This window comes from Macrobrachium rosenbergii, chromosome 13 (genome assembly GCF_040412425.1).
Source record: "Macrobrachium rosenbergii isolate ZJJX-2024 chromosome 13, ASM4041242v1, whole genome shotgun sequence".
Lineage (NCBI taxonomy): Eukaryota > Metazoa > Arthropoda > Malacostraca > Decapoda > Palaemonidae > Macrobrachium > Macrobrachium rosenbergii.
Genome location: NC_089753.1, coordinates 5862810 through 5881548, shown reverse-complemented (window position 1 = coordinate 5881548; position 18739 = coordinate 5862810). Strand labels below are relative to the sequence as shown.

At 39.2% G+C, this 18739-nt stretch overlaps 1 protein-coding gene across 8 annotated transcripts in view; it reads left to right on the top strand.

Moving 5' to 3' along the window:
- Positions 1–739: 739 nt before the first annotated feature.
- The window catches only part of Gbeta13F (guanine nucleotide-binding protein subunit beta-1), a 117171-nt gene continuing 99171 nt past the window's right edge, over positions 740–18739 (top strand). Inside the window, exon 1 of one of the 8 annotated variants that reach the window (XM_067114116.1) lies at positions 740–1271. The gene's annotated coding sequence lies outside the window, so the exon portion shown is untranslated. Of the gene's footprint in view, positions 1272–1293; positions 2332–6017; positions 6168–18739 lie in introns of those variants that run through there. The other 7 variants (XM_067114118.1, XM_067114121.1, XM_067114119.1 and 4 more) reach the window with 7 other exon arrangements.

Genomic DNA, 18739 nt, shown 5'->3' with positions numbered 1-18739 from the left:
TTTCTCTTCCGTATGGGGATTTGAGCAATGCTGTCACAGTTTACAGAAATAAATCCCAATTGATTTGGGGTTGTACTATATTGTTTGTTGATTAGAAATCGAATAATCTGGCTCACTCTTGTCATTTGGTAACTCAAGATATTTCTTAAGATAAACATGTCTTTAACGTTACACATTTTTGGATTATAGTCGTTAAATTTAATCTTCCGCTTTCTTTGGTTTTACTTAACAATACACCTAGAAATATATGTTATTCATTCCAAAAATTTTTTTTTTTATTCACATACATTGTTTCTCTGGTCAGTTTACTTGAAGGATTTTTAAGTTTGATTAACCTGGTTGTGTTATACTTTAGTGGGCCTTTGAAAATAGAAACGTGTTTATTAACATACTCTCAGAAATCATGTTTGGCCATTTAGAGCATCATTATTATTAAATTTTTCATATATATTGAAATTAATAGACACACCATAGCCTCGTGTAGACACAACACATCCATTTCTAGCAAAAGTAGATGTTTATGTGTTAACCCGGACTTAGTAAACACCTGTACCGGTAGTTATTACTGGTTGACAGCTACATGTTAGTTATGGCAACTTGAACTGAGTTTCCAATTTAGGATATTTTTTTCATATCATAATTTAACTTTGGTAGATTAGAGCAATAAAATTGCCATATCTATATGTGTGTCTTACAATAAACAATGGGAAATTAATTGACCGTTTTCTATCATCGCTTTAGCGTTAACCATTTTCTTCAATGGAAGGGTGTGGTATTGCAGCAGCAGACGAAAGTTTTGTGTAGCGGGATGGTGGCAAGACACTGAAACACATACGGAGGAAGATTCTGCACGCTACTGTTTAAAGTCGAAATAGGAGTTGGCCTCGTCTATGAAATTGGTTTTGTGTGGACAATATTTTCTGAAATAACTGTAACTACTGTGAGCTTATTGAAGGCTACGGAAATGTTATAGAGTGAAAATACGGAGAGTGTTTCCACATTTTGACTCCTCATTGAACAGGAGGAGCCGAGCATCGCCGAGCGTGGGGCCGATGGTGTCCGAGTGTGTGTGACGTCATCATTAAGGCACGGGGACTCCTTGACTGTGAGCACGGGCAGTACCCACACCCACCTTTGGCCAATTCATAATTAGAAAAAGAGACGATATATTTTCGCAAAATTCTCTCTCCAATTGCACGGCGGAGCTCCCGGAAACGCTGGATTTATGTGTCCCTGACTAGTGTTGCAGCGCCGTGTCGACTTTCCTTAGCGTAAGTAATGTGGGGGAAAAACATGATGGCTTTTCTCACAAGTGAGAGAGTGAGTGAGAAAGAGAGGGAGAGAGAGAAAGAGAAGTGGAGGAGGACTTTCAAAAACCTTCTCTTCTTCTGTAAGGGAGACCGAAGTATAGAGGGAAAGAGAAAAGAGGAGAGAGGGAAGAGGCAGACAAGGAGGAAAGAAGGCTAAGAAGAAGGAGAAGAGGAAGAGAGAAGGAGAAGGCAAGAGAAAGAGAGAAAGGAGAGAAGAGGCAGTGGTGGTGGTGGTGGTGGAGTGAGAGAGAGAGAGAGAGAAGTCTTCCCTGTGAAGAAAATCGATCGAAAACATAGGAGTGGTGGTTTGAGTTGATGTTTTGATAGTGCGTGTTGTGTCCGTTTCGGCTTTTTGGGAAAAAAGAATTCGTTTTCGGGGGCCGTATTAGAGTAGGTAGGACGCCCCTCTTTCTCCTTGGCCAGTTCATCATCATCATCATTCCATAACGCTGAGCTCAGTGTGCTTCCCCGCGGGGATATCTGCTTGTGTGAGAAAAAAATTGAAAAGCAAAACATAGGCTAAGGGCGTCAGGACATTTTCGGTCTTGGGAAAAACACCCCACATCGTCGAGACCCTTTTGGTTCGGGAGTTTTTCCCCTTATCCTTCTTGTCCTGCTCCTGCGACGCGGCGAAAGCTTTTGTGTTGTGTGTATGTGTGTGTGTTTGTGTGTGGAAAGGGGGTGAGAGAGAAAGAGAGAGAGAGAGAGAGGAAAGAGGAGCTGCCACAACGACACACACCTATATAGGAGTGGAACAGCGGCCATGTTTATATTCCCGAAGTCCTGTCAAGTTGTGGTGTAATTAAAGTGGCCCCTTTTTTCCCCACTTCCCGTCGAGCCAAAGGGGCCCCCTCACCCCTCACGGGACAAGAATTGGATAAAATTGGATCTCAGGAGTGTGTGAAGTAAGATATTAAGAGCATCAAAACCTCGAACCGTCAGAACCACAAAATCATCATCATCATCATCGGCTGATGAATTGTTGACTGCATTATGTGGGAGTGGCTGTGTATTTTCGAGTGTATGTGACAAGACGGGCCTCCATAGGCCCAGCAGTGGCATCGTTGATACGTATATCCTTCCAGACTGATAAGATTCTGTCCTTATTTCAACTACATCCGGGCGTTATCGGCAGTTACTCATCCGGCATCTTTCACCCCCCTCCCCCATATTTTTCGCAATTCGATATTTTTGTGCTTTGTTTTCTCGCGTGTGGTGATAGAGGTGTAGTTTGTAGGCCTAGACAAGCCAACTCCCGCTTCGTTAAGGGCGTATGTTCTTGTCTGCAAAACGAGATTTGTTATAGAAGCCCAAACATTGACAGGGCCCGGGATGGTGTAGGCTGGCTTCTGTTGACCTGGCCTAGCCCAGCCCCAGTCATTATGCAGTGTCATTTTTTTTCATGATTGTTTATTGTAGTCTAGTCACTGTTCTGTCAAGACCTAGGGTACTTCTGTGATACTCTGCTGTCTTATATACCCTGGCCCTCCCAATCTGGTAGGTTAGGCTAGGTGTAACTTGAGCCTTAATGAATATGGCCTTGGTAGGCAGAAGCTATCTAGAGCATTGGTCTAAGCTGTGCCTAAGCCTCTGTGTAGTTCAGATGCTGGTGGTTGTGGGTGATGCCGATTTATTCTCATCTTACGAGCATTTAGTGGGGATTATCCTGTTCGTATCTTGTGATTTGTTTATTATAGTTAGCCCAGCCTCCCTTTCGCTTTTTTTTTTTTTTTTTCGTAGATTGGGTGATTTCATGAACATCGTATGTCATTATAGGTCTTTGATGTGTCTGGATAGGTTAGTGTCATTCATCACACGTGTTCAGTATGTGTATTAAATTATCTTTCAGGATCTGGTAGTGATTAATTTGCTGTAATATATGTTATTAATACTCATTTGTGCAATGTTTGTGATGTTTATGTTCCTCTCTCCCCGACAGTTCAACGTTGGTTGGATGGGTTGACAATACGTGTACATTCTTGTTTGTGTGTGATGTTTTGTGTGATGCGATCCATAACACTGATGTTACGTGTGAGCTCACTGAGCTATTTTGACATAGTATTTGTGCTTTATAATATATCTTGTGTGTTAGGCTATTTAAAAGGGTTTCATGACATGCATTTCATAGGTACCATATTAGGCTGTCAATCTATGAGCTGCATTTTAGTGGAGGGGTTGCTTATAGACACCATCTTGTCTGCACTCCCATGGTAAAAACTTAATGCCACTTTGTATGCATTGGTTAGATACATTTGGGTGTGACTACGGGTATGTCTGTCTGTCTGGTTTGTTCAAATAATTGGGAAGAAGGTGGGTTATGTCAAGTACTGTGCTTTTGGGTTGGTTGAAGTTATCTATTAACATACCGTATATAAACTATATATAATATTAAGCATCTTGTTGTCAAGTGTATATTTTACTGTGATCACATGATTGTTGTTTATTGTATTTTAATATTTTAAATATGGATTGTCAGTTGTGTTTTTTGTAAGTTTGCTGATTTTATACAGTAAGCCTCCATTCTAATATTTCACTGGGCTTTCTGTTCATTGCCAAATATGAAGCTCTAATATTTCACTGGCCCTTCTGTTTGATGCCAAATATGAAGCTCAAGTAGGCAGTGCAGTATTAGGATGTCTCACTGTTCCTCTTGATTAGTATACCGAAAATATTGAATAATTTTCACCATAGGCATTCTTGATGAAATGTAAAATTGGCTGTGATGTAGATTATGTTCATTTAGTTATAGGAAGTTAGTGAAGCAGACGATGTCCGCCAAAAGTAGAGCTAATGCACAGCAGGGTTAAGTTAGTTGTTTAGGGTTAGTCTGTTGAGGGTCATGGTGTATAGTTGTTTAGTGGAAATTTTAGTTGGTACATGTGTTACCTCTTTCACCTGACTTCGAAACATAGAATTTGATCTTTTTTCAAGAGCTCTCTTCTTTGGGCATTTGTAGGAGTCACAATTGTTGTTGTTCTACAAGTAAAGTAAATGGTTGTTTTTGTTCAGCCTGCATTTTAAAAGTTTTCTTGAGGATTTGCTACTGTTTCCAAAAATCAAGCTCAGACTCGGTATTTGATAGTTTTAATTTCACCAGCAGGTGTTTTTGCATATGAAAGTTTTTCTTGCCCTTGATTACAAACTCTAGTTCTTTATCCAGGTAAAGGACCTGCAACCATGCAGTCAGGTTAATGTTATTGTCAGCATATATAGGTACTGTAAACATTTGTATGTGTAATGTACTTCATTGTTCAAATATTTCTTTTAGTTTATTTTACGTTTCAGAATTCTGCAGAAACACGAGTGAAAGTGATTATTAAGCAGAATGCATTTTTTTCCCTTTCTATAGTACGTTGAAATTGTCGAGGTGTTGAATTTCAGACCTGCGGGTTTGTGTCCAGTGTTGAAAATGGAATATAGGTCTTCGTATAGGCTTTAGTGTTAGTCATTGTTTATATACTCTATTCACATTGAGAGTGTATTGTTTTAATGTGCCAGTTCAAGTGCCTGGGCATTTTACTGTTGGTGATTTGAATTCTCTCTTGACAGGAACCATTCATTGAATTATTACACTTGCACAAATGTTTTTAGCATGTGTTTCCTCAGGATAAACATGACTCCAAAGATCTTTAAAGGCTTTCAGTAATCTATACCAATTTTTTCAAAGGTTGAGGAAGAGATGGACTATTTATGTTTCAAAAATGAATTGGGAATCCAAAGTGGTACCAAAAATTTATAAGCTTCATGTAGATAAAGAAAAATCATAGAAAAAATCAGTATAGTTGGGATCCAATTTCTCAAACCTATTAACAATTAAAGATACTTTTAGGTTTGTTAGAGTCATTTGTCGTTCCCCATAATGTACTTCAATCGCAGAGCACAATCAGCAATTGCAAGTTCACTGTCTGGAGATTAATCGCAGAGCACAATCAGCAATTGCAAGTTCACTGTCTGGAGATTAATCGCAGAGCACAATCAGCAATTGCAAGTTCACTGTCTGGAGATTAGATTTATGCAAATAAAGTAGCACAGTCATTTGTCATAGGCTCATGGTACTGTACTGAGAAAGATGTAATTGTGCAACTAGTGAGACGAATAAGATTATAACTTGTGTAATCATTTCTGTAGAAGTCATGCTCTTAAGTTATGCATTGTAACAGTTACCAGTATAAACCAGTTTCTGTGGATTTTAGAGGTCTAGTGTACACCTGTTCACTGACTATAACTGACTTTGTAGAAAGCCATGATCATATCAGCAGGTACATACATAACCTTGAAAGTTCATTTCTTTCCTTTAGTAACAAACTGTCAAGAGGATAAATTGGCAGTTGCTGTCTGGTGATAGTAACAAAATGTCAGGGGGAAAAATTGACAGTTGCGGTGTGGTGCAAGTTATCAGCTGTTTCTGATCTTGGTTTCTAATTTTTAACTTAATAGCATTTTCATTTAGATAATAGCATAAGTGAACTGTACCCATATAAGATAGGGAGGTGCTGAGGTTTCTTAACTGCTCAGTGGGACGAGGAAGTCCCAAATTCATGGATCAACCAGTTCCTTTACGCTATATACTTAACTATTCATTTCCAGGATTTAGTATTACCTTCCATTATGTATTTAACAAATTATTATAACAGCCTATTTTTAAGAGGTAGGTTTGTGATATATCCATGAAGAGGAGTCTCCTAATTCTCACCTTTCACCTTGCAGTTTTGAACTATCTTTTGGTGGCTGCATTTATTTTGTTCTGCATGTGTATTTGCCAACAGCATTTGGCCAACATCAGGTGGTTTCTCTTCCTAAACATTACCACACTGATTTGATGTAAAGCTGAGTTCTGAAACCTAGAAACTTCATTAGGTAATTAATCGGGTGTCTCATTTTGTGGTATTTTTATGTCAAACTTCCAATGAAACTGAGTGTTTTTCAGGTTGTTAAACATTAGTTGGTGGGATTTTTATGTACTTTGTTGGTCAAGATAATGAATCTAACTCGCCATCATAAAATGGAATTTTGTTGTAATGTACAGTAGTTTAAATGGGCTCTAATGTTATCACAGATATTTTTGGGTATTTAAGGTTCTGGCCTTGTGGTTAAACATGAAAGGTTATGTAGATTATGTGATGGTGGTGATTACTTTTATGTATGGCAGTCATTCATGACTAGTTTTTCTGTATGTAATGCTTTTTCTTGTGGTTTTATGACATTTTTCATCATTAGTACAGTGCTCTTGTATGTTTGGTTCCTCTATCATTTCTGATGTGGGAATGCAAGGTTCACTGTGGATGTTGTAACTTTTGAAGCTGCCCTTAGTCTCAATTGGGGCATGGGGCAGATTAGTGAATGGTATAGTTGGTGGGGTATGAGGCTGAACTCCAGTAAAACGAAACCATAGTTGATTAGTAGGTCCCATACAGATTTTCCACCCCATCCTACCCTCCAAGTCGATAGAACTGCTGAATGAGTCTGAAGCTTCAGCCATTCTAGGTGTAACTTTTGACTCACATTTTACTTTTGAGAAACATTTAGTGAAAGTTTCAGCAAATGCTACACCAAAGTTAGGTATTGTACGAAAGGCCTCATATATATATATATATATATATATATATATATATATATATATATATATATATATATATATATATATATATATATATATATATATATATATATATATATATATATATATATATATAAACTGATAAAATCAGTGCAACTTGTTTTAGGTCATTTGCTCTTCCTTTATGAGAATACTGTTTTTGGTGTGGATGTCTGCTTCTGCCAGAGATTAATCTCTTAGATAGAGTTGTTCGTGATGTTAGGTTTTCTGTTTCCTAATATTAGCTGTCGATGGTCATTTGTTTGTCAATATTCTGTAAGTTGTATTTTAACAGAGATCTTTCTCATTCTCAATTGATCCGTAATCCCTGTTTTCCTGCGAGAGCAACCAGATTGCTGAACAGCAGCACCAGTATGCAGTAAATGTGCCTTGCTGTTGAACTTTTCACTTCCAGAGGTCCTTTATTCCTCACACCGTTGGACTATGGAACAGTCTCCATGAGGATGTTGTGCAATTGGAAGTGAAAGTTCAAGTGAAGATCCAATGCATTACAAGGCATTCATTTTTTGGTCAGCCAGACCTTCAGTATGTGCAGGTTTCCATAACCTTTCAACTGGATCTCCTATTATCACTTTTTCTTCCCTGGTCATGTAGTTGGAAGTTTTCATGACATACATGCCACAACTACAATAAGTTGCATTACATCCATTCTTTTGTCTTGTACTGTAGTATTATACTATGTATTGTTGTTGGTCTTGGTAATTTATTTTATTTTGCCATTTGCTTTTTTCACATACTCTGTTTCATTAATGGTACTTACTTCCACTTCTTCCATAGACATTTTCCTGGTTAACCCCCAAAATACTTAATAAACATCTTTCAGAGGTTCATTATCTTACCTTAGGAAGTATTAAGGTCATTTTCTTTCACTACACGAAAATGAAAATTAGCTCAGTGAGTTTTGCAATATATATAGAATAGCAATGCCCCTAACGAACAAGAAGACCTGAGCAATCTGTCAAAAGTGGCCTCTTATGTATATTGATGTCAACTAGCGTACGTATATTTCAGGATTTTAAATGTGTGATGGTTTCAATAAAGTTATATTTCCTTCCATCTTATTATGCTAATTGTTGTTGTTTTCATATATCATAGCAACAGTTATTTAGATGCTGGTATTTGAAGGCATGCGATAGCAAGGTTGTAAGCGGTTATTTACAGCTTTGCAGTGAAGTTGCATTGAGACTAAGCTTGTATGTTCTTGTTGCTTTTTATGGTGTGCCTGTCAAATTTCTTCACTTTTTATGGTCATCTAATGAATTGGTCAGTTTACTGATATAATTGTATCTTCAATTTGGATTACTTTGTGCATTTGACCTTAATGGAATTTCCTCTACTTCCTTAGCAGCTTTGAGGTTGAAAAGCTGTCTTTAAGGTAGTTTATTGAGAAGTGGAAACAGTTAGAAAGTCCCAAACCTGCATTTGCCCAGTTGTAGTCAGTTGCATAGTATAGTTACAATTTTTTCTTTCAGCTTTGAGCTATATGTTGTTTATGACAAAGTTAAGGCTCAAGCCTGCAAGTCAGATTCAGATTTTGTGTATTGGTGGTTAAAAGTTTAATCAGTATTTCAGTTACTGTGTTGTTTCAGCTAATATTTAACAAGTATTAAAGACGTGCTATGGTACAAAAGGTTTGATTTCAGTCATAGTAAGTGTTCTTAATGTACATTGTCAGACTTTTTGATGGTCTTGTGGTAGTGATTGCAGATTGGCTTTCAGTGGAAATTGTTTGACCCTTTTGATTTTAATAGTATTTGGTTGGATTTGTCTTCTCAAGTTATTAATAGTTATGTATGATGTAGGCATCATTTTAGAAAAGTAGCAGTTTACTTGTTGGTAGGCTAATGATTGAGGACTCACTGTGGTTTCATGAAAGAAATAAGGAACACATTGCCATGAAAGTTTGTCTTTAAGGATCCTTCAAAGCTTTCTTAGTCCACATTCCAACACTACTGTATCTTGGAGAACCAGTATATTCAAGCATATCCGTCGGGTCCCAGGGATATTTCTAATAGAACCAAGCATATGTGTTGTCATTTTATAGCAAATGTCAAGGAAACTGACAGTCCTCAGGCAAAGGTGGACCAGAGGTGTTTCACTGATATTTGATTAACACAAAGTTGTACTGTGCTCACATTAAAATGAAGTTGTTTGTAAACCTCTATAATTGCAAGTTAAAATTTGTGAGAATTGCCAGATGTTAGTTTTAAGGGTCTTATTCATTGCCAACTTTTGCTTAGTTTCTGAGCAACTACTGAAAGTTCTGGTAAGAAGGGAAAAAACACTAGTGAGTTGTATGTTACTAAGGTGTACAAAAGTGAGAAAATCTTTTGGAATCAGTTTTCACTTGACACCTCCCACCATAGTGTTAATTAGAATTAGTTCTGGTAAATTTTTCAAAACCCAAACTTAGTGTACCCCCTAGGACTTATCAACATGCTTCTCTGAGACCATCATAGTTCTGGAAAATTTCTGTCCATTTCCCTAGTTTTTTCTTTTTTCCTTTTTAGGTGGTAAAGCTGATCTTCCTCTTGTAAAATATATAGAATGCTTTCATACAGTGATCATAAATACCTGATTTGACAATGAGTGCAGGGCAGAATATTTTACAAGGTCACTTTTTTTTTAAGATCTTGGTATTTGAAATTACTAGGTTTATTTTTTCAACCTTTTCTCACTTCGGCCTGAAGCTTTGCAATCAGTGTAATTCTCTGACAGAAAACTGAGCTTAGGACTAAGTTTAAATTCCATGACAGTGCAAATGTAGTTGGGCTACTGAAGAACTTGCAGCACTGAAATTGACACCCAAAAGATGCGACAAGATGGTTAAATTCAGTCTTGTGGTTCTTGACAATACTGCTCTATTTTTGTGCCATAAAGTCAGTGTTTACCCATTATGGGTTTGGTGTAGTAAATTGAGTGTTATGCTATATATCATCCGACTATGTTTTATGTTAGAGGAAGAATATAGTTGAAAGCGTATTCATATTAATATCTGAGTATGTTTTATGTTAGAGGAAGAATATAGTTGAAAGCATATTCATAATAATGTTGAAATTTAAAGTCCACTCGTAGTTTCAAGACATGTCAGGCAACTAGTAATGCATTTAGAATTGTGATGTTCTGTAGTGTTTTTTATACAACTGTATAATACCAAAAAAAAAAAAAAAAAAAAAAAGTTTCAACGTAGGAAAAACCTATTTTCAGTAGTCGCTGTTGAGTCCTCAAGGAGTTTCCTTCCATGGGTCTGTCAGAGCTCCATGGTGACCACACTAATATCAAAGAATTCTCTTTTAGTTGGTCTTTTGGCAGGTTATGCGTTGCAATGATAAACATTATAACATGATGGAGTATACTGTATAATGGTCTCAAAGATAGAGGGCACTTTCCCTTATCTTCAGTGAAGTTGTACCCAGTTTTCCATCGTCAAAACCTACTAGAAGAAGTGATTATTACGCATGTGCAGTCAGCCATATAGACAAATAAACGGGCAAAAAGACCAAGAAGCCATAACTTTCTGTTGGTCAGTGCAGGATGATCCCTCGCCCAAATCCCATGCCTTTTCATCAGGGAGTGTTGAAGCTCTTTTAAGCTTAAGAAAGGATTGAGGACACTTCTGGATTTTCTAGGCCTAGCCTAAGTAGTTTAGTCCTTAGCCTAGCCTACATGACATCAGAGGAATAAGTTCCTCTCTGCCATTTAAGAAGACTTGTCTGTTCATAGGATTTTGAATGCTGGTTCTTGGCTTCGCCAGACCACTTTCACTTCCTTCTACCTGAAGGACTTTGCCCACAGGTCCTTGGACACTTTTTCCTTGAGTCTGGTGGTGGCTGCTCAACAAATTGTGTAGCTCATCCAGTACAGTTAGCTTTGGTGGCTTTCTTAGCCTAGCCCAAATTGTTGAGTTCTTAGCCTAGCCTACCTAGTTCGAACCTATCTATCATACCAACTCTTCAATATCGTGGAGCATGTTCTTTGGGTTTGTGACTAATAAAGGAGATGATTTTCCCCTCTTCTGGAGTTTGGGATTGGGGTAGGTTAGGTTGGATACAGTTCCCATCTTAATTCTTCTTGTGCCTACAAGCATTAGGGTCAGTCTTTAAGCTTTACGTAATGTTGCTCAGGAACAGCACCATGGTGGTTCCTTAGCCAAGATAAAGTCGGGTGTTGTCATATCATCATGGGGCAACTCCGCTTTTGAGTGACTTACTGAACTTATGTCATCATAGGGGATCTCCTCCTCATTGTATGTCTCCTCTGTTGACGATGCACATTCCATTGACAGTACTAGGACATCTCTGTCTACGGTGCGAAGCCCTTTGACAGTGCACAAATTGACAGTAGGTTACTTAGCATGTAATCTACAAAGAACATCTTATCATAGGACATCCCCAGGGTTTATCCTGTCATCTTTTCTGTATACAGTGCTGATGAATGGGGTTGCAGTAGCATGCTCAACACAGACGTCAATCAGACACATTCCAGGATGAGTTATGTATGTCAGACAGGTTCTGTCACTGGAGTCTGTGCCCATGCACAGGTACAGGAGTTTCACTCCGGCAATATGAAGTGATTGAGCATGCCTACTTTTCCTTATCAGTTTCTACTACCAGATTGGTTTTAATACCAATAATGTGTATACAAGAACTTTTATGTTCATGGAATTTTGGATGATGGTTCTTAGCTATGCTAAACCACTTTCACTTCCGGTATCGATGAGATCTTACTGATAAGGACAGTGGTATTGATCGAGACACTGATCTCTTTCTTTTCTAGTTGCTTTCTTCTCTACCGAGATAGGTAAGAAGATAAGACCTATCAGATGGTGTTGGACCCATATAATACACTTGACTGAAGTATTCCAACTGATATAACATTTGTTTTGTACACACGTTTTTCAGTGGCATACCCTTCCTCTCTCTAGCTAAAGGAGAAAGGAATGGTATCAGACACGTATTGATAGATACCTTAGCTTCTTGTCTGATCAGATATATCTGTCAACAGACCTGGAGGCTAAGTTCTATAAACTTATTTCCAATCAAGAAAGGGTGTATGGAGCCCCTATCCTGGGTCCCCGTGCTGTTACATTACTCCTGTGAGGAGTGGGAGATGTAGGCAGTAATTGCTGCTTACAATCCTGTGTATGGTAACGATACCACGATATTAACATGCCCCCCAAGGTCCTAGTGTCCTAACATGTCAGGTCTGCAACAGTGGTAGTACTCAGACAGACGTACTTTCGGTACGATGGCCAACAGGGAAATCAAAAGCGAAATGGCACTTTTTCGATAAAGTCGGTGGATATGTCAGTTGATCTTGACATTTGGTTCTTGCTCAACCTTGAAAGAAGATTTATCATACTCTTTCTTCTCTTGATTTCTTGTTGTTGGCTCTGTTCTGATCTGCTTATTTTGCATATTCGAAGGTGATCATTTAGACTGGTCGTTTTCCTTCGATGGTCCTGTGGCACCAAAGACAGTATGACTTCTGTGTTACCCCCATTATCTAGTCTTGCAACCCACAGCTAACAACTGGTTTGTTAGCTTCGAACTGCTTGAGAAACGATGGCAGAGGGATCCTTTCTTTAGATAAAGAACTGATCAACTGAGCGTACCATGAAACTTCCTACTGGACATCAGTACGTTTTGGGTAAGATCTCTAGAAGGCAAAGTCATCCATATGTCTCTGTCACTTTCAAAAAGGGCATGTAGTTTGAGCACTGGGATAGAATATATATGTGAAATTCTAGAATGTATATGTGAAATTCACACTCATATCCTATTACCTTGGGGTGTTGACCATAGTCAAAGGGTTCATTTCTCTGCCTAGGGGAATGACCTTCCAAACCTGGCTTGCCATTTCTTTGTGGTCATCAGTACGTTAGAGGCAACATCTCTGGGGCCACAGTCATCCATCAGTCCGTGGCATTCAGGAGGAACCTGTTGATCTGGTACTAGGATAGAATGTAATTGTGCAGCTCACATTCTTATCCTTTTACCTTGGGTTATTGCCCACAGGTCTTTGTACTCCTTTTTCTTGGATCCTTGATGGATGCTCAGTAAGTCATGTAGTTTACCCAGCTCTTTAAGGACAGGTTGCATCTCGCCTAAGGTGTGCGGCTACAGGGAGAAGGTGTGGGCGGGACTGGCTTCCTACCTGCCTCCTGTTTTCCTTCCTCTTCCAGTGGACAGAGGAAGAGTGAACAAGCCGTCACAAGCTGGACTGGCGTGCATGCAGGTGATCTACATGACTGAGTATCCAATCTATAATCCAGTTTTGCTTGGATTAAAAGATGCATTTCCTATCTTCTCTCTAGCAAGGAGAGAGGACTGACTATGGCAAGCCAGTTGGTTATTTTTAGCTACATAGTCTTCGACAGTGTGGGTTCGTCTGTATCTTTCGAATCAAGGTTTTCATACTTTCCTTTGATTTAAAGTGCCCAGAAGTCTGGCAGTTGAACATCACAGATGTTCAACAGATCAGAGGTATCCTTCCTTTGCTCTGTCATGACCAGGAAGAGAATACCAGGTGAGTTGAACTACCAGTCAGTTCAGAGAATTACTTGGAATCCTCCCTCCAATACAGTAGTAAGTCTGCATATGTAAAGACTTGAGGGTTTGTATTTGGTAGGAACAAATGACAAATTTTTAATTAATTTGTATTTTTCCTAACATACAAACCTGAGGTCTACATAAAAGTCCCACCTCTTACCACCCCTCATTCTTTTATCTGAGCCAAGTGGTAAACTGAAGAGATTGAATGTATACCGGTTGGGTGGGCGGTACTTCCGCCCCTACCATAGGTAACTGTTACCATAACCGCCTTGCAAAAGTTTAATGGCCAGACTTTCCAGCTTTGCTGAAGGATACCCATATGTAAAGACTGAGGGTTTGTATGTTATGAAAAATACAAATTAATTAAAAATTTGTCACTTTTTGAAAGTTTAGTCACTTAATTTGTCCTCAAGAAATTAACAGGTTATGGAATGGCTGAAGCTGTCAAATTTTTTAAATCCCAACAACCCAAAGAAAAAACATTTCTGGTCCCAGGTCAAGCCACAAGTTTCCAGCCCCATTCTTTATTCCAAATACCCGCAGGTTTTGGTACCAAAGAACGAGAAACTAAACACGAACTTATGTTTTAGGGTGAAGTTCTACACTGACTTACCTAAGCATGTTGGGTCTGGTTGCAGTATAGTCACACCTTCCCCCAGCAATAGTTAGCATACTCCCCCCGTTGGGAAGACCCCTGGTTTTCCGTTGTGGCGCCTATGGGATCAGGACTAACTATACCCCTACTGATACACAGTATAGTCGAATTTGTTCGAGCATGTGGCACTAATGTTTTTAATACTATCTTGGATGATCACCTTGTATATTTGGAGGCTTCTTCGAAAGAGACATTTCTGAAGAAGGCCAACAATGTACTTACTTTACTAATATCATGTGACCTAGGAAAGGCGTGTGGATTTGCCTTTTTAATGAGGGACACTAAAATTATTCTCGGCCCTTGTAGAGAAAGTGGTATGTTTGTGCTAGGGTTTAGAAAAATAGTACCCTCTGGGATGTTTGCCATGACCTCTAGGTAAACTTTTAAGTACTTGAACTGGGCATTATGTGTTGTCTGCTAAATTGAGTTTTCATATCAAAATAGGTTTCCTTCTTAAAGGATTCTCATTCTTGACCAAAAATGATGGGCCAGGGGACAATAATAACTGATGGTCAGCTGCTTGCATGATGTATTGCCCGTCTAAGAGAGCCCAATTCACTAATACAAGCTCCTGATGCTAAGCAGTCAAGAAAATCGCCTTTTGCAACATGTGAGTTGTGGTTGTATTCGGTCCGCTAAATTGAGGGGTTGACAGAAGTGTCTAAGCACCTTATTCAAGGACCAAGTAATTGGAGGCCTTTTGGGAGCAGGTCTTTGTAGTGCAAAAAACAAGAGAAGGGAAGTGACAATTTCTATACAAGTCAGTCCCGAATCCATAAAGCAGGGGTTCCGTTAATGCTGCCTTGTATGCCACGATTGTTGTAACCGCAAGGCGTTTGTCTCCTAAAAGGTATATAAAAAAATGTAGTGTTTTCTTAGAAATCTCAAGAGGGCTTTCAGTAAGGATATAATCTAACCATGTCTCCCATGTGGACTGGTATTGTCGGATAGATGATGTCCGTAGTTTTTGCACTAGGCACCTAGCAGTGTTGGGCTAGTAATTTTCATGGTAGACACTATTTAAAAAATCCACACGTGAAGGTCTTGGCTCAGAAAGGAGGGTGCGCAGACAACTTTCCCTCCTACTCTCTGGGATAGAACAGCAGACAGTAGTGGAATTGATCTCTTTGCCTGTTGGAGTAATAGGAACCAATGCCTGTTTGGCCAATTTGGGCTACAGTAATAAGTAAACTGTTCCTTTTGAAAGTTAGAAACTTTATCAAAACCTTCAAAATCTGGGACAATGGAGGAAAAAAGTATATTTTCCTCCATTTGTTCCAGTCTTGTAGGAAGGCATCTCTTGCTGTTGTTTGACTGTCCAAGTACAGAGACACATACACTGGGAGTTTGTGATTCTCGTATGTGGTGAACAGGTCCACTTCTGGTTGTGGAAGTATGTCAGCTATTGTTTAACAAGAGTGGCTGTCATTTTCCTTGATAGTCTGCTATTTTGTTGAGAGACCCTGTGATGTGAATTGCAGACAAGTGCCACTTGCTTGGAGGTGAACGTGATCCCGACCTCTTGATGCAGGACATTGCAGTCGTGTCTAGAACCAACAAAATGTGTGTCTTTTGGAGGTTTGAGTCTTTTGAGAGACAAACAGACAGCCATCAGCTCCAGGAAATTGGTATGACAATTCCCCAGAGTAGCTGACTACCTCCCTGCCTCCTGACAATCCTCATAATGTCCTCCCCAACCTGTCAATGAGGCATGTGTGTGTGTTGTCACTTGTACAGATGGAGGAGTAAGGATGACCTGTTTCACCAGAGATTCCTTCCATGGTCCAAGGCCGAAGTATCTCCCCAGCGTTTTGATTCTTTCGATGAGGTCAGTCTCGCATGTTTTTTCTTGCGTGTGATATCCAGAACTTGTTCAGATTTTTTTAGCTGCAATCTGAGTATTGGATCAATTACTGATGGGACGGCAGCAGCCCCATCATACATTCTAATTGCTATCTGGAAACTCTGGGCTTTGCAAGGAATGTTTTGAGGTCTTAATTTATTCTGTTTTGATTATTGATGGGGAGAGACAACAGGCCGTGAAGAGTATCCCAACACAGTCCCAGCCACTGAAAGCGCCTGGTGGGCTTGAGGCAGGATTTTTTCCAATTTATTATACAGTAAAACTTTTTGACTACTGTAGTCTGTTGACCACTGCTCTTAGGTTTATCAAGCACTCTTTTCTTGTGGGCCCTCAGATTAACCAATTATCTAGGTAGGCTATCAGTTGTATTCTTTCTTGTCTGAGTTCTTGAACAACTACCATTGCTAATTTTGTAAAAATTCTTGGGACAATGTTTAGCCCAAAGGGCATTACTTTGGACCTGTACATATATTACCCTAGGAAGGGGTGGAAGGGAACAGCGATAGGAATGTGCCAACGTGCATCTTTCAGATCTATAGAAGCTGTCCAGGTCCCTTTCGGAATGATTGAACGTACTTGGGTAAAGTTAGTCATCTGGAACCTTTGGCAAACAATGTGCTTGTTCAATGTTGATAGGTCGAGGATCACTCTTCATTCAGAGGAATCCTTTTTGGGGACTGGAGAGACATGCTTGGTGGTGAATATAAGCATATTTCTCTCTGGCTCCCTTTAATGGCCTTCTGCACGTAATCTTCCAGAGAGGGGTCTGGTTTTTGGAGGAACTCCTTTAAAGGAGAGTGTTCCTGATAAGACCAATTCCACCCCAGCCCAATGAAAATAATGCCGTGTTCCCAAGGGGAAGACTTCCATGGCCTGTGGTGTTGTTGAAGCCGACCCCCAATCATACAATCCTATTGGTATCTGCCTCTTCCTCTGCCTATGCCTTTGTTAGGCATTCCAGGTGTTGCTTTTCCTTTTCTCCTATAAGAGGGTCTTTGGACCTTGTGAAAAGGGTGTATGTATGTATATATATATATATATATATATATATATATATATATATATATATATATATATATATATATATATATATATATAGTATATATATATATATATATATATATATATATATATATATATATATATATATGTATATGTATGTATGTATGTATGTATGTATGTATTATCTATCAGTCTTTCTTGGATGACCATGGAAAATGGCCTTAATTCTGCCATTGCCTCATTTTGTAGTCACTACCAAATTCTGAAAATCTGCCTTCACATGATTAATTATTTTGAAAGTGAAGGGACAGAAGGTTCGGGCTACTTGGTGACCAACTTGGGTCTTATTCAAAATGGAAGTAGGGATCCATTTTCTGTTGACCTGGTAAAGGGTGTCTTCTATACCCTTAATGCTACAGGCACAGGTATAACTGTTTCTTTTAGTGGTTTCTCCATGTCTGGTGAAGGTGGTACCAGGCGCTATTCTTTATTAGGGAATGCTGCCCTGTCCCTAAATTCTACATGTACAACTTTGATCATGGTTTTTCTCTCATTAAATAGGTACTTACCATTGGGAGAGAAAATGTATATTGAGGCATCTCACCAAGGATTATCAGCATCATCAGGGGTGATTATTGGAGCCGCTGTTATGTTTTGATCTGAAGTTTTGTAGTCCAAACTGACCATTTTGTTGTTTCCAGTTGGAATTTTGACATTAGACCTTTGTTGGGCAGAATTTATATCCACTCTCACTTTTCGGTTTCAGAATGCAATATTTTTGCACTTTTGGGTGTACGAGACTGACCTAATTTCCTTTTGGGAATCACGTATCATGTCCCTTATACATTACCAATCTTGGACCAAGTCAGCTTTAATGTTACTCATAATTTCCATACGGAATTGATCAAATGTCACAAACTGCGTATCCCTTTTGGGGGAGTTGCTGTCTTGACTGAGCTTCAACCGCTGAACTATAACTGCCTGTTCACCAAGGGGCAGTCCTGGGTGAATTACTATACCCCTTTAAAATGTTGTCATTTCAGTCGGGGTTAGGTGGATCCTAGTATCCCTTTTGGGGGAAAGATCCTCTTCAGTATCTGATACCTGCATGGGGAATAGAATTACTTCTGGAAGGTTTCTCCCATGGTTAGCTGAAATAAGTGTCCTTGATCCCTCTGGGTTCAGCAGGGCCATTTCAGTGGCAATGTCCACTTTATGTTCATTAGCAGGAATGTCACCCCCATGTAAAGATTCCTCTACTACCTCCACAAGGTTAACCTGGGAGGTACTGGGGACTGATGTGACTGGGTTTTGGCCCAGGGATAGATCTTGTTCTGAAAAAGGGTTGAATATCTGCTGCTGGAGTTCTGCCCTAAAGATGTATCTCCCCCCTTCTTCACTCCTACTGAACCCAAGTACGTATCGAGACAGCTTAAAACGAGCTGTTTCGTCCTTAAAACTTGCTGCCAGGAAGATACTACAAATTTCACACATACCTGGTATCCAACCAAATTTTCCTGGTTTTTTGCAACGACTATGCTCATGGCAGGTGATATGGCTTGTACCCACTGGGAAAAAAACGAACTGAACAGTTTGCTGCAGAACACTTGAGCTGAGGATCCTGCATAATGGCAGCCCTGTAGTGATATAAAAGAAGTTTTTATTAGAAACGAGTCAGTACTAATTATCTGTAATCATTATATAGATAGTATATTCGATATTACAGGCTAACTTGAC